General features: G+C 36.5%; 1 protein-coding gene across 2 annotated transcripts in view; it reads left to right on the plus strand.

Annotated features, from left to right (window-relative positions):
- TMEM135 (transmembrane protein 135) overlaps positions 1–15056 on the plus strand; it is a 256996-nt gene that overhangs the window by 15244 nt on the left and 226696 nt on the right. The window lies entirely within an intron of this gene.

Raw genomic sequence — 15056 nt, forward strand, 5'->3', positions numbered from 1 at the left:
AGGACACTGATTTGATGAGACCCTCTCTTGGTTTATGTTGCTTTCTGGAACTCTTAGAAATCACGTAAACTCTTAAAGGCATCTACACTACCGTTAGTGCAATGGAGTAGAAGTTTACTCAGTTTTACAACTCATTTTGTAGGCAGTGATTTACCTAATGACACCCTAGCGGCCTAAAAGAGTTAATGCATCTGTGGACGAAAAAGGGGCCACATACTAAACCTGACAAGCTCAGGGGAGGCCAGCCGGGTGGGCTTTACAAACTCAAAGAGCAAAGTAATCACGCAAGGTAGCCTGAAATAAAAATTTCTAACAAACAGAAGGTTATAGTGAAAAGTCACGTCCTAGGCCTGTAGCTTCCTGGACAGATGTCATTCTTTAACTTTATAATTATCTATTGTCTTTGTGCATATAAGGTAGCATACCTTTGAAATGTCAGAGTAATCTACTTTTCTAGACCCCTGGAAGGCACAATCACTGGCACCAGAACACAAGACCACATTGTTATTTTGTTGCCCACATACCATCTTTATGTGCTGTAAATGTTAACTATCTGGTACCCACCAGTGTAAAAGAAGTATGTCTCTCCATTTTGCTTTTCAGCCAATCTCAGAGATTTCCCTTCTGCTTTCTCCTGCCTCCCTAATTTAATACCAATGAATTGCAGGTAACCCCCTTTACAAATCTTTTTTGATTCTAATGTATAAAATAAGCTACAAAACTACCATTCTCTAGAGCATTTTCTCAGTCCGTTGAGATTTTGCTTCCCAATAATTGTCATCAGTTTGGTTCAAATAAACTCTTATAAATAAGATGTTTTCTTAGGCTGGATGTTCTTTTGTCAACATATCTTTCAAAAATACCCACTGGACTGCTGGGGAGTATTATTGAAGCAAGGAAAGACTGATTCATAAACTTCATTTAGGCCTTAAACATTTTTTTCTATTATTTAGTTAGTTTTATATATATATATATATATATATATATATAACTATATATATATATATATATATATATATATATATTTTTTTTTTTTTTTTAATTTTTATTTTAATTAGAGTTTACATTCTATATTATTTTATATTAGTTTCAGGTGTACAACATAGTGGTTAGGCATATATATAATTTATGAAGTGATCCCCCAATAAGTTTAGTACCCACCTGGCACCATGCGTCGTTATTACAATATTATTGACTACATTCCATATGCTGTACTTTCCATACCTGCGACTATTTTGTAACTGCAATTTGTACTTCTTTATCCCTTCACCTTTTCCACCCAATCCTTGCAACTGCCCTTTCATCTGTCAACCAGCAGTTTGTCTTCTGTATCTACGAGTCTATTTTTGTTTTATTTGTTAGTTTATTTTATTTTTTAGATTCCACAAATAAGTGAAATTTGACCCACAGGCCAAATCATATGGTATTTGTCTTTCTCTGTCTGACATATTTCACTTAGCATAATAACCTCCAGGTCCATCCATGTTGTCACAAATAGTAAGATTTCATTCTTTCTTATGGCGGAGTAATATTCCATTGTATACATGTACCACATCTTCTTTATTCAGTCATCTATTAATGGACACTTAAGTTGCTTCCATATCTTGGTTATTATAAATGATGAAGCAGTGAACATAGGGATGCATATATCTTTCTGAATTAGTGTTTTAGACTTTTTTAGATAGTTACCCAGAAGTGGAATTGCTGGGTCATAAGGTAGTTCTATTTTTAATTTTTTGAAGAAACTCCATACTGTTTTCCATAGTGGACCAGTATTCAGTCCCAATAGTGAACGAGGGTTTCCTTTCTTTTACATCCTCACCGACACTTGTTTGTGATTTATTGATGACAGCCATTCTCACAGGTGTGAGGCGATATCTCATTGTTGTTTTAATTTTCATTTCTCTGGTGATTAGTGATGTTGAGCATTTTTGATATGTCTATTGGACATCCGTGTGTCCTTTTGAAGAAATGTCTGTTCAAGTCCTCTGCCCATTATTTAATTGGAATATTTGTTTTTTTTGGTGTTAAGCTCTATGAGTTCTTTAGAACTTTTGGATCCTAACCTTTCATTGGATATATCATTGGCAAATATCTTCTCCCATTTGTTAGGTTGTCTTTTCATTTTGTTGATGATTTCCTTTGATATGCAAAAAGTATCTAGCTTGATGTAGTTCCATTTGTTTATTTTTTTCTTTTGTTTTCCTTGACCAAGGAGATATATCAGAAAAAATATTACTAAGAACAATGTCAAAGAGTTTACTGCCTTTACTGTCTTCTAGGAGTATTATGAGTTGAGTCTAACATTTAAGTCTTTAATCCATTTTGATTTTATTCCTGGGTATGGTGTAAATAAGTGGTCTGTTTCATTTTTTTACATATATCTCTTCAGTTTTCTCAACACCATTTATTGAAGAGACTGTCTTTACTCTATTGTATATTCTTGCCTCCTTTGTCATAGATTAAATGACCATATAGGCATGGACTTATTTTTGGACTCTCTGTTTTGTTCCATTGATCTGTGTGTCTGTTTTATGCCAGTAGCATTCTATTTTGATTACTATAGCCTTGTAATATAGTTTGATATCAGATAGCCTCATACCTCCAACTTTTTTTTTTTTCTTTTTCAAGCTTGCCATTGCTATTCAGAGTCTTTTGTGATTCCATATAAATTTTTGGATTATTTGTTCTAGTTCTGTGAAAAATGCCATTGGTATTTTGATAAAGATTGCACTGAATCTATAGATTGCTTTGGGTTGTATGTACATTTTAATGATGTTAATTCTTCCTATCCATGAACATGGTACATGCTTCCATTTATATGTGTCATCTTCAATTTTTTTTCTTCAATGCCTTATAATTTTCCGAGTACAGGTCTTTTACCTTCTTGGTTAAATTTATTCCTAGGTATTTTATTTTTTGATGCGATTGTGAGATTGTTTTCTTAATTTCTCTTTCTGATAGTTTTGGTGTATAAAAGTGCAACTGATTCCTGAATTTTAATTTTGTATCCTATTACTTCACTTAATTCATTTATTAGTTCTAATAGTTTGGTTTTTTTTAAATTTGGGGAGTTCTCTATATACAGTGTCATGTCATCTACAAATAGTGAAAGTTTTATTTCTTCCTTTCCAATTTGGATACCTTTTATTTCTCTTTCTTGTCTGATTGCTATGGCTGGGACATTCAATACTTGAATAGAAATGGTGAAAGTAGACATCCTTGTTTTGTTCTTGGTCTTAAAAAGCTTTCAGCTTTTCCATGTTGAGTATGATGTTAGTTGTGGGTTTGTCATATATAGCCTTTATTATGTCGAAGTATGTTCCCTCTATTCCCATTTTTCTGAGAATTTTTATCATAAATGGATGCTGGATTTTCTCACATGCTTTTCTGCATCTATTGATGTGAATATGTGATTTTTATCCTTTGTTTTGTCTATGTAACATATCACATTAATTGATTTGTGGATATTGAACCAACTTTGCATCCCAGGAATAAATCGCACTTGAGCATGATGTACGATCTTTTTAATGCATTGCTGGATTCGGTTTGTAATATTTTGTTGAAGATTTTTTTTCATCTATGTTCATTAGGGATGTAGGCCTATAATTTTCTTTTTTTATAATGTCTTTGTCTGGTTTTGGAATCAGGGTAATGGTGACATCGTAAAAAAAGAAATGCTTAGGAGCTTTCTCTCCTCTTGAATTTTTTGGAATAATTTGAGAAGGATAGGTGTTAATTCTTCTTTGCATGTTTGATAAAATTCACTTGTGAAGCCATCCAGTCTAGGACTTTTGTTTGTTAGGAGTATTTTAATTCCTGCTTCAATTTCATTAGTAGTTATCAGTCTGTTCAGATTGTCTGTTTTTTCCTAACTTAGTCTCGGAAGATTTTATATTTCTAGGAAGGTATCCATTTCTTCTAAACTGTCCAATTTGTTGCCATATAATTGTTTGTAGTATTTTCTTATAATTCGCTGTATTTCTGTCGTGTCATTTTTTTACTTCTCTTTCATTTCTGATTTATTTTATTTTATTTTTTTCTTGATGAAACTGGTTAAAGGGTTATCAATTTTGTTTATCTTTTCAAAGAACTAGCTATTGGTTTTACTGATCTTTTGTATTTTTTTTTAGACTATTTCATTTATTTCTGCTCTGATCTCTATTATTTCCTTTTTTCTATTCCTTTTGGGCTTTGTCTGTTATTCTTTTTTCCACTTCCTTTATGTATAATGTTAGATTGTTTGAGACTTTTTCTTATTTCTTGAGTTTGGCTTATATTGCTATGAATTTCTCTCTTAGAACTGTTTTGGCTGTGTCCCAGAGATTTGTGGGGGGGTGGTGGGGGCATTGTGTTTTCATTTTCATTTGTCTCAAGGTATCTTTTGATTTATTTCTTGATCTTGTTAACCATTTGTTATTTAGTAGCATATTATTTAGCCTCCACATATTTGTATATTTTTCAGTTTTCTTTTTGTAATTGGTTTTTAGTTTTATACCATTGTGATCAACGAAGATGCTTGATATGATTTCCGTCTTCTTAAATTTATTGGGATTTGTATTGTGGCTTAACCTGTGGTCTATTCTGGAAAATGTTCCATGTACTCTTGAAAAGAATGTTTATTCTGCTGCTTTGGCATGAAATGCTCTAAAAATATCAACTAAGTCTCTCTGGTCTAATATGTCATTTAAGTCCACTTTTTCCTTGTTGATTTTTTTTGTCTGGATGGTCTATCCATTGACTTCAATGGGGTGTTAAAGTCCTCTACAACTACTGTATTACTGTAAATCTCCCTCTTTATGTTCATCAGTATTTGCTTTAAATGTTTAGGTGCATAAGTATTTACAATATTTATATTCTCATGTTGGACTGATCCCTTTATCATTTTGGTATTTTCTTCTTTGTCTCTTGTTTTAGCATTTGTTTCAAAGTCTGTTTTGTCTGATCTAGGTGTTTCTACCCCAGCTTTTTTTTTTGTTGTTTCTATTTGCATGAAATATCTTTTTCAATCTCTTTACTTTCAGTCTGTGTGTTACTTTCAATCTGAAGTGCGTCTCATGTAGACAGCATATGTATGGGTCTTGTTTTCTTATCTATTCAGCCATCCGATGTCTTTTGATCGAAACATTTAGTACATTTACCTTTAATGTAATTGTCGATAAATATGTAGTTTTTGCCATTTTATTATTCATATTTCTTTTCTTCTTTTTAAAGAAGTCCCTTTAACATTTTTTTGTAATATTGGTTTGGTAGTGATGAACTCCTTTAGCTTTTTCTTTTCTGGGAAGCTCTTTATCTGTCCTTTGATTTTAAATGATAGCTTTGCTAGGTGGAGTTATGTTGGTTATAGGTTCCTGCTTTTCATCACTTTGAATATTTCATGCCAATCCCTTCTGGCCTGTTAGGTTTCTGTTGAAAAATCAACTGACATTTTTAGAGAAGTTCTTTGTTGGTAACTAACTGCTTTTCTCTTGCTGCTTTTAAGATTCTCTTTGTCTTTAAATTTTGGCATTTTAATTATGTTGTGTCTTGGTGTGGACCTCTGTGGGTTCATCTTGTTTGGGACTCTGTGCTTCCTGGACTTATATGTCTATTTCCTTTATCAGGTTAGGGAAGTTTTCAATCATTATTTATTTAAATAGGTTCTTGATCCCTTGCTTTCTTTCTTCCTTCTAGTATCCCTATGATGCAAATGTTGGTACACTTGATATTATCCCAGAGGTCCCTTAAACTATCCTCATTTTTTTTTAAATTCTTTTTTCTTTTTACTGTTCCTATTGGGTGTTTTCTGCTACCTTGTCTTTTATTATTGATTCAGTCTTCTGCTTCATCTAATTTGCTGTTGATTCCTGATAGTGTCTTCAGTTATTATAATCATCATTTCTGATTAGTTCCTTTTTATGGTTTCTATGGTTTTTTTTTATGTTTACTATCTCTTTGTTGAAATTCTCACTGAGTTCTTCTACTCTTCCCCTAAGTTCATGGAGCATCCTTATAACCAGTGTTTTGAACTCTAAACTCTAGTAGATTGCTTGCCTCCATTTCATTTAGTTCTTTTTCTGGAGTTTTGTCCTGATCTTTCATTTGGGACATATTTCTTCGTCTCCTCATTTTGGCTGCCTCTCTGTGTTTGTTTCTATGTATTAGGTAGATTTGCTATGTCTCCCACTCTTAAGAGGGTGTCCTTGTGTAGTAAGTATCCTATGGGGCCTAGTGGCACAGTCTCCCTGATCACCTGAGCCAGGTGCTCCAGGAATGCCGTTTGTGTGAGTTGTGTGAACCCTCCTGTTATAGTTGAGCCTTGATTGCTGTTGGCATGTCAGTGGATGGGGTTGACCCTCAGGCTGACTGGCTGTGAGAATTAGCCATGACTACAACATAGGAACTACTGTGTGGGTACTGACCCCATATAGCAGGATTCTCCCCAGCAGGGCTCTGGCACCTGCCGAGACCACCCTTTGGGTGTTTCATTTCTGGAGCTAATCAGTGGGTGCTCTGTTATGGTCTGAAGCTGGCCACTGGGTATGTTGGTTCTAAGACCTCTTGGGAGGAGGAGCTGTGCTGCAGGCCAAAGTCAGACCCTACCTGTGCCTGGCCAGGGGCCACCTGTTAGGAGCTACAAAGTGATTCATGGTTGGTAGCTTCTTGTGCTGGGCCTGAAGGCATGTGGGAGAGACCACGCTGTTAATCGAGGATGGCTGCCATCAATACCAGGCTCAGGGCCGTCTAGTGAGAGTCCTGATGCACACTGAGGGCAGCCGCCTCACACCCAGGGTTCATAGAACCCTAAGAGTTACCAAGAAAATCTGTGTTGTGGGCCCAAGGCTGGCTGCCAAAAAACACAGGCACCAAAAAAGCCCCAGGTGGCACATAACCTGGGTGGGGAGGGGTCCCAGGGAGTCATAAGGGTGGGGTGAGTGGTGTTCACTAATAATGCAGACTTAGATTTGATGCCAAAGCTGGGCCTGGGGATGCTCAGCAACGCCAAGGCCAGCTGCCACCTTCCTGGGGCCTGTGGACCTCTGCAAACTTTTAGGAAATTCTGCAGCATGGGCCAAGGCTGGCTGCCTGCTGCCGAAAGCTCATTTAGGTCTTTTTTGCTGAACCTCAACCAGACAGTGATCAAGTACTGGGTGCTGAGAAAGTTAAGCAGAGACCTCCAGAAGGCAAGTCTTTCAAATGGAAAAGGAAGGTAAAAGAGGGGAAAAAATGAGCAAAGAAGTAAAAAACTGGAGCTTTGGCTATTTCCTGCTTATCAGACAGGCCTTGAACCCAATTCCCTTTTGCTTGCTCTTTGGGACAAGGCTGAGATAGCAAGCTATAAATTCCACCAGTGTAAGTGTGAGGAATGTGGAGATGAATGTGAGGAAGTCTTCGTTCCAGAGGAAATGGCATAATAGTGGGCCAGCTGGAGATAGAAGACAGAAAATGTCTCAAGTGTGAGCCAGTGGAGATTTGAAATTAGAATCTGGGCTCAACCTGCCATCTAGCTTTTAAGATTCTGATTGTAAATGGATAGGGCTGTCAAGTATTTGGAGGAAATTTTGTAGAGACCTGAAATGACACAGTATTGATTTACCAAGATAAATGATTGCATATTTATTTGATCATTTCAGTCAATGTATCTTCATGGCAAGGAGAAGCATTTTGTGTAGGGAACTGGTGACCTGGAGGGGAAGGGTAAGAGAAGAGTCCTACAAAGGTGAGCAGGAGAAGGTCAGCTGGTATCCTGAGAAGCCATTCTGGCTTTGCCATCAAAGACAGCTTGATGAAGACATGTTTTCTAAACAACTTGCCAAATTTCCAGTGGGTTGTAGATGACACCCTCCCATAGAACTCATGGCCTTGGGATCTGGGCCTGGAGCTTACTTTGGAACTAGCTGTGGAGGATCATTTTTATTATTGTGAAGTGTGGTTTGGATTGTAAAACTGTTGAGGATTCTATCTTTGAAGATCAATGTTTGCTGGCATAAACTAAGTTTCTCTGGGTTCTTGGATAACCCCCTCTTTCTTCACCACTGTTAGACTAGGTATAAACAATGACTACATGGAAATTCAGAATTCAAGGATGGTGATCCTCTTAAGGTTTGCTTTGAGTAGAAGAATTTAAAACTATGTTATCTTAATATAACCTCACCTGGTCATAGGGTGGGTGGATAGCAGAAAAGGTATTGCATTAATGGCCAAGAGTGGGTGGGGACTCCGAGCCAACTCCACCACTATAATGTATGAAGTTGGACAAGCTTTTAACCTCTCGTGTATCATTTTCCTTACCTTTAACATGGAGATAATAGTACCTTCTATTTCTCCCACAGAGGTTCTTGTCAAAGTGAGATAAAATAATAAGTGACCAAGTGCTTATATGTGAAAAGTGATTTAACTGCATTATGCGAAGAAGGCTGATAGTCTGAGTTTAAATCTCAACTCTATGATTTACCACCTGTTTTTCTTGGGCATGCTTCTTAACTTGTCAGTGCCTCAATTTCCTGATCTCTAAATACATCTCTCAAAAAATTGTTGTGAAGGTTATAGATTGGAAATGATAAGTTATACTGGTTATGATTATGAAGCAAGCAAGAAATATATGTTAAGTTCATAGACTTAACGTGATATATGATAATACTTATTGTTATCGTTAATGTTTCTACCAGATATGAAAAAAAAAACATTTCGAGGCAGAATCTCTCTTGCCTCTGTAGAGAATGGCTGAGTAAAACAGAAGTAAATCCATCTATGCAAAACAACCTGGGATTTATTGGACCTAGATCTTTTCCCACCACCCCTAGAAATCCTATTCCACAAGAGTTTTCATTTTATTCAAATAAGAACAAGGAAGAGATTAAAACCACTAACAGTATTTAATGGATAGGCAAAACCCAAACTGGGAATAGGCCTTGGACATGATTCCTCAGCAATAACTTAGTAGCAACCACAGCCCCATGAGAATAATGTTCTGCCAGAAGCCTCAAAGCCAGGGTGTTGTCCTGCCACCAACTCACCACAAGAGATTGTACCAAAACAGTAGGGTAGAAGGAAACCACATATATAAAATTACAAGACAAAGAAACACAACTCCAAAATATTCATAGGCAGAATGTATAATAATCTCATAATAACCGTAACTGCTAAGAGTGAGCGAACTATAGTAGGATGCTTTCTCTAGTAAAAACTTACAGTAGGAGAACAAAATTGGATAAGCTTGCTAGAAAGCTAATAAAACACCTATATATTTATTTTTCTAGCCCAAAGACCTAAAGGGTACATCTAAAAAATATATTTTTTCTATCCATTTGAGGCACTTCTATTTTTGTGTTTAATGAGTGTCTGAAAACATATATGAAAAGTTTAACATAAAAATCAAGCAATGGCTTTACATAGTATGTGAGAAATTTTATCCACAAGAGCTAAAAAAAATTATAAAGTCTCTAAGATATGTTATAAATGTTTTAATCTGGATTAAAAATAGAAACCTTAGTGTTATATAATATATGATTATTAAAAATGTTCAAAACACAAACATTAGAGACAATAAAATTTTATATCTAAAGTAATTTCTTACCTCAAATTCTTCACTTAGCCTCTATGAAATGACATTTTATAGACATAAGATATTGATTTAGTATTTTGAAGGAGGACTTTCTGATGAATATGTAAAATTACTGGCTTGGGCAGGGTATTTTGTACAGGAATGAGCAGACTGATAAATAGATTATGATGCTGTTGGTTTTCTGCCAAATTTCTATCTTGGATCAAGATGGTAGAATGATCTTACAAGTCAATCTTGCTTCTTAAATCCTTCAATGTCCTTAAAATAACATAAGTGATAATAAAAAGGAATTAGGGTTGGCATACTTAGCAAAAAATAATAATAAAAAATACAGGATACCCAGTTAAATTTGGATTTCAGATAAACAACAAATAATTTTTTAGTATGAGTATGTCCAAATGCACTATTTTAGACTTACCGTATTTACATGGCAACTATAAAAAAGAATAAATTCATAATACTGTACCATCAGCCGATCATAATTATGAAGAATTTTGGATTATACCTGATTGGATTTGTCCTGCAATTCTACTTCTGTATTTATCTGATAGAAATGAAAAGATATATTCACAAAAACACCTGTACAAGAATGTTCATAGCAGCTTTATTTATGATAGTGAAACGTAGAAACAACCAAATGTTTATCAGCTGTATTATGGATAAACAATTTGTATTTCTAACAGAGTCCCAAGTTTGCTAGTGCTGCACGTTCAGGTTCTATACTTAGAGAGCTATTGTTCTAGAGAAATCTATAAAGATAGATTGGAACAGAAAGATAAAAGATTAAAAGAAACTGTCAGCTGAAAATCAGGGTGACTATAAGTCAACAACAGTAGGAGGCCTTGCGTAATTATGCAGATAATTAATTAAAGACCTGCATCTAGAGCAGCAAAAGCAGTCATGTCCCTGCCCTTCCCGCCCTCCAGACACATCACCACCACTGAGTAGCCAACAGCAAAAGCAGCAGCCTTAGATCCTGTATTACGACCTCAAGGGAATATCCCTCCAAATAATGTGAACTTCCTACATGGGGAGGGATAGTGATGTGTGGGAGTGGAGGGCTGAGAGAGATAAATTGAAACTTCCAAAATGGAGTCATAGGAATAAACAATGTAAGTCATCTTTGCATAGGTAAAAAATTCATTGAAGTCCTCCACCGGCAAAGTAGAGCCCTCCCTGTCTGGCTATAAGGGGAGGAGACGGGGGTGTAGAGGGTAAGGGGTCTTTAGCTGCCTGTCAGCCCCAAGCCCAAGTCCCTAAAGTGGAGTCTCTTGGTCAAGGTCCTACCCACTTATATGAAGATTGCAGCTGCCCTTTCTCTTAGGGGAGAGGCCTGTTGGGGGAAATGAGCTGAGCAGCTGCGGAGGCAGTTCATGCCAGGTACTTAAAATCATAAAAATATGAACAGACAACTAGGGATTACCAGGCATCTGAGGATCACCAGACATCAAGACTAGGAAAGGGCAAGAACAAACTGGCCAGAGGAAGCAGGGATAACTCAGAAAGCAGAGGAGAACTGAAAAGAAATACTAATTTGTGTGCTAGGAGATATTTGGGAGGCTATTGCATGCATGAAACAAAAATACGAACAATCATAGCCTAATACTGCCAGAGAAATGTAATAGAAACTAAACATGGCTGAGGACTGTATCTCTTACTATTTCTCTCTTGTTTTCTTTGTAAATAATAATGGCCAGATGCAATAAAATAGGCACAAAAACTGCGAAATAGAAAAAGATGTGATCCTGCCAAAGCAGAGCTGCGGGTTGGCAGGAGGTGCAGCTGTGGGATTCCTCAAACTGCTCGTGAAACTGCAAGTGTAAGAAATTCCAGATTCCGTGTGGGAAAGGCATTTTAGGGGTGGCATGTGTAATGTGTGAAAATCAGGTTGTATAAAAGTTGAATATGTGAAAGTTAAGAACCATCTGTGTCTACATTCCTCTTGGCTTTCCCCAGAGCTTAGAAATGTAAATATTTCAGCTTAAATTCAAGGTCAGCATAACAATAACTAATATCTATGTATCATTTTACCACTTAATAGTTTACAAAACACTTTTACTAATTATTATATTTAATCCTTATCCCAGGGGGCAGCTAATATCCCTGCCCTACCCTTGAGGTAACAAAGGCAGCCAGCAATTTGTATCTTCCTTCAGGAAATATAAAGACTTGTCAGAAAGGCAATTTTGCAAATTGCTTCCCAAAGGATGTTCTGCAGATTGTTGCTCCCATAGGACAGTGGTTTTCAAACTTGAGTGTGCATCAGAATTGCCTGGATGGATGGTTTATAAAAAAACACAGATTACTGAACTCCGCCCCCCAAGCCCCACCAGTTTCCGATTCAGTAGGTCTGAGTGGAGCCTGAGAATTTACATCTCTCACAAATTCCTAAGTGATGCTGCTGCTGGTGGTCCAGGGTTCACACTTCGAGAACCATTCCCATAAGATAGTCTCTAAAAAAAAGGGTCCCACAATCAAATCGAGAGGTATTTACTATGTAATAGAATATACCTATTACCTAGCTTCTGCTCTGTAAGGAAAGGAGTAGGAAACATGAGAAGAGTTTTACTAAATAGGATTGTGAATCATTTTTATTTTAAAAATCTTTTTGAAATGCTACAAGCGTCTTCTCTTTTAAACTAAAATAAAGGGGGAGGATATAACAGTGAAAAATAACCAAAATAAAAGATTATCTACAAAGCTTAATGAAATATTCTTGATGATCTTGGAAAATGTACAATATAATCTTAACTATAGACCTTAAAGTAGTTGTCTCTCTCTCTCTCTTTCTCTCTCTCTCTCACTGTGTATGTGTGTGTGTGTGTGTGTGAGAGAGAGAGAGAGAGAGACAGAGAGAGAGAGACAGAGAGAGAGAGAGACAGAGAGAGAGAAAGAGAGAGAACTAGAAGGTACTGCCCCAGAATATTTACAGTGAATTTCTGAATATTTGAATATTCTTTTTGAAGAAATTTGAATTTCTTCTTTGTACACTGTACTTTCTTCTTTGTACTTTCCACAGTATGTACATATTACCTACATAGCCAGGAAAATAAATCTGTAATTTGTTTAAAAGTTACTTAGGGTCTGTTAGAAATCTCAATTAAAAAAAAACCCCTCCATTTCTTTTTAAGACCACCTTTAAAATTCTACCTCTTTTATTCAAGCAAACTCTGATAGAATTACACATTTCTTGTAACATAATTCATACAGAAGACAATCGAGGGCTATTTACTAGTGCAAAAGAAGGATTATACCATTAAATCAACTAAGATCAAATTACCGCATTTCACTGCATATAGGCTGTAAGTTAGGCAAGTCCAAACTAGACTAATCTTTTCTCGTTTTTTTTCTTTGCTCCCCATCATAATCTAATTTTGTCTCCTTGCTTCCTACTTCTATGTACTTTAACCCAACTGTGTTTGAAAACTGCCTCAAAGTTACAGGCCAACTTCTGATCATAAATGTCTTGCTAAATTTAGAAAAAAAATGGTAAACCTGGGCATATTGCAATATGTTGATTGCAACAATTACATGCTGAAATTGTGGGCTCCAGTGATACAAATTCACAGTGTACAAGTTTTGCTATAAGGAAAATATTCTCCTTAGAGAAGAAATGAATCAAGAGTTCTAAGTTAGCTGAAAAATACATACATACATACATACATACATACATACATACATACATACATACATAAATAAAACATTTCCCAGATAGACTAATACAATTTTTTTTGTAATAGGTAGCTTAAATCAGACTGATGCTGTTTTAAATTATCCCAAATGATTCTTATTTCTGTAATGTGTTCATGAGAATACCCCTTCAGATATTCAGTTAATAATGCCTATATTGCATACCTGTTAAGTGCCCAATTCTGTAAGATCTATAAATAGTTTCCTGTCATAAAAAGCTTCTCTAAATTGGAACAGAAATTCTCTAAAAATATAAAAATTTGCTAAATAAGTAGAAATAAGATGTACACATATGAAACAATAAGAGACAAATGAGGACAGTATAAATAAGCAGCTCAGTGAAGTTAGCCCACTCAAGGGCAGAGTCTGTATCCCAGTCATCTCCAAACCCCTCTAAACACGACTGTAACAGATCATTGCTAGTTCAGGGTGTTTAGCAGTATAACAATTACCAAAGGATTTTAAAATCTAAATTAAAGTGAATTCTTGCTCTGGAAAGTCTTCAATAAGGATGCATTTTTTTTTTCCTTCTTTTTACAAGATAGTGAGGGAAATAGATGGGTGTGCGTGTGCGGGGAGCGGGGGAGGGTAGATTATATTCTCTTCAGGAAGTGTGGCAGCTAAGATGCTCTTGGCTGCAAGTAAGAGAAAAGCTCACTCAAATGGAGTAATAAAAAGGAAATCACATATCACAGTAAGGGTGAGTTCCAGGTGTGTCATGATTAGAGGCTCCTGTCAAAGAACCAGATTGCTTTATCTGCACCTGTCCTTCTCCATCCTCCAGCTGGTAGCAAATGGCCGCTGCTGTTCCAGGAGGCACTCTCAGATATGGACATAGTCCAGGACAGGGATGGACAAACTATGACCACCACCTGCTTTTATAAATAAAGTTTTATTGGAATACTTGAGTTCCTTTACATATTGTCTGTGGCTGGTTTCACTTTATAACAGAAGAACTGAGTAGTTACAATAGAGAATTTGAAAAGTTCTTACAAAGCTAGGCCAGGCCAAGAGATAGCCAGACCACTGCTGCTCATTGTTCACATCCATTCCCATCCTAATGATTCATCCATCTGTCCACCCACCCATGGATCCATACTTTCCCAAACATTTATTTGATACTCTCTGTCTCTGCATAGGTACCTTAAATGCGCGCGCGCGTGCACACACACACACACACACACACACACACACACCCCACTGTTTTAAGAGAGACCCCAGACAGCTGCTTTTTAGAAACTTGTTTCTGAACTGCTAGACTCTGACCATTTCCAAACCTTTGATCCTGGTTGCTACCAGTCCTCGGACTAATCATCCTCTGACCTCTTCTCGTCCTTCAGGCTTAAAGTATCTTCTTCATGGGGCTCCCTTTCACACTGAATCTGATTCTTCAGTGAGCTGAGACTGTGAGAATATGAGGCAGGAAGAAGAAAGGAAGAGAAAATAGAATAGTATCTACTGAAGGTCTCCTGTGAGTCATATGTTGTACAGAGCACCCTGCTTGCTTCCTGTCTTAAGTCATCTTAAGTCAGCTGCAGGCAGGTGTGGGGAACCTGGGCAAGCAGCTAAGGAAGAGAAGGCAGAAGGACACTTTTATTAATAGTTACTAGGGAGAGAGAGATTTTTCCAATTTGTTCGATAGTCACATAGGGTCCTTTCGTACTCAGACTCCTGCTAAACTAAATATTCTTTCTAGTCCTTCCTTTTCCTAGTCTTTCTGAGGCCTTGGAAAATTCTAGAATGAAACTAAAGGTGACTCTGCAAAATATTGCATTCTAGGTGACTTATTCTTAAAAGAAGCTTGTACAAAATGGGAACA

The sequence above is a fragment of the Pteropus medius genome, unplaced genomic scaffold (assembly GCF_902729225.1).
Source record: "Pteropus medius unplaced genomic scaffold, Ma_sr-lr_union100, whole genome shotgun sequence".
NCBI classification, from domain to species: domain Eukaryota; kingdom Metazoa; phylum Chordata; class Mammalia; order Chiroptera; family Pteropodidae; genus Pteropus; species Pteropus medius.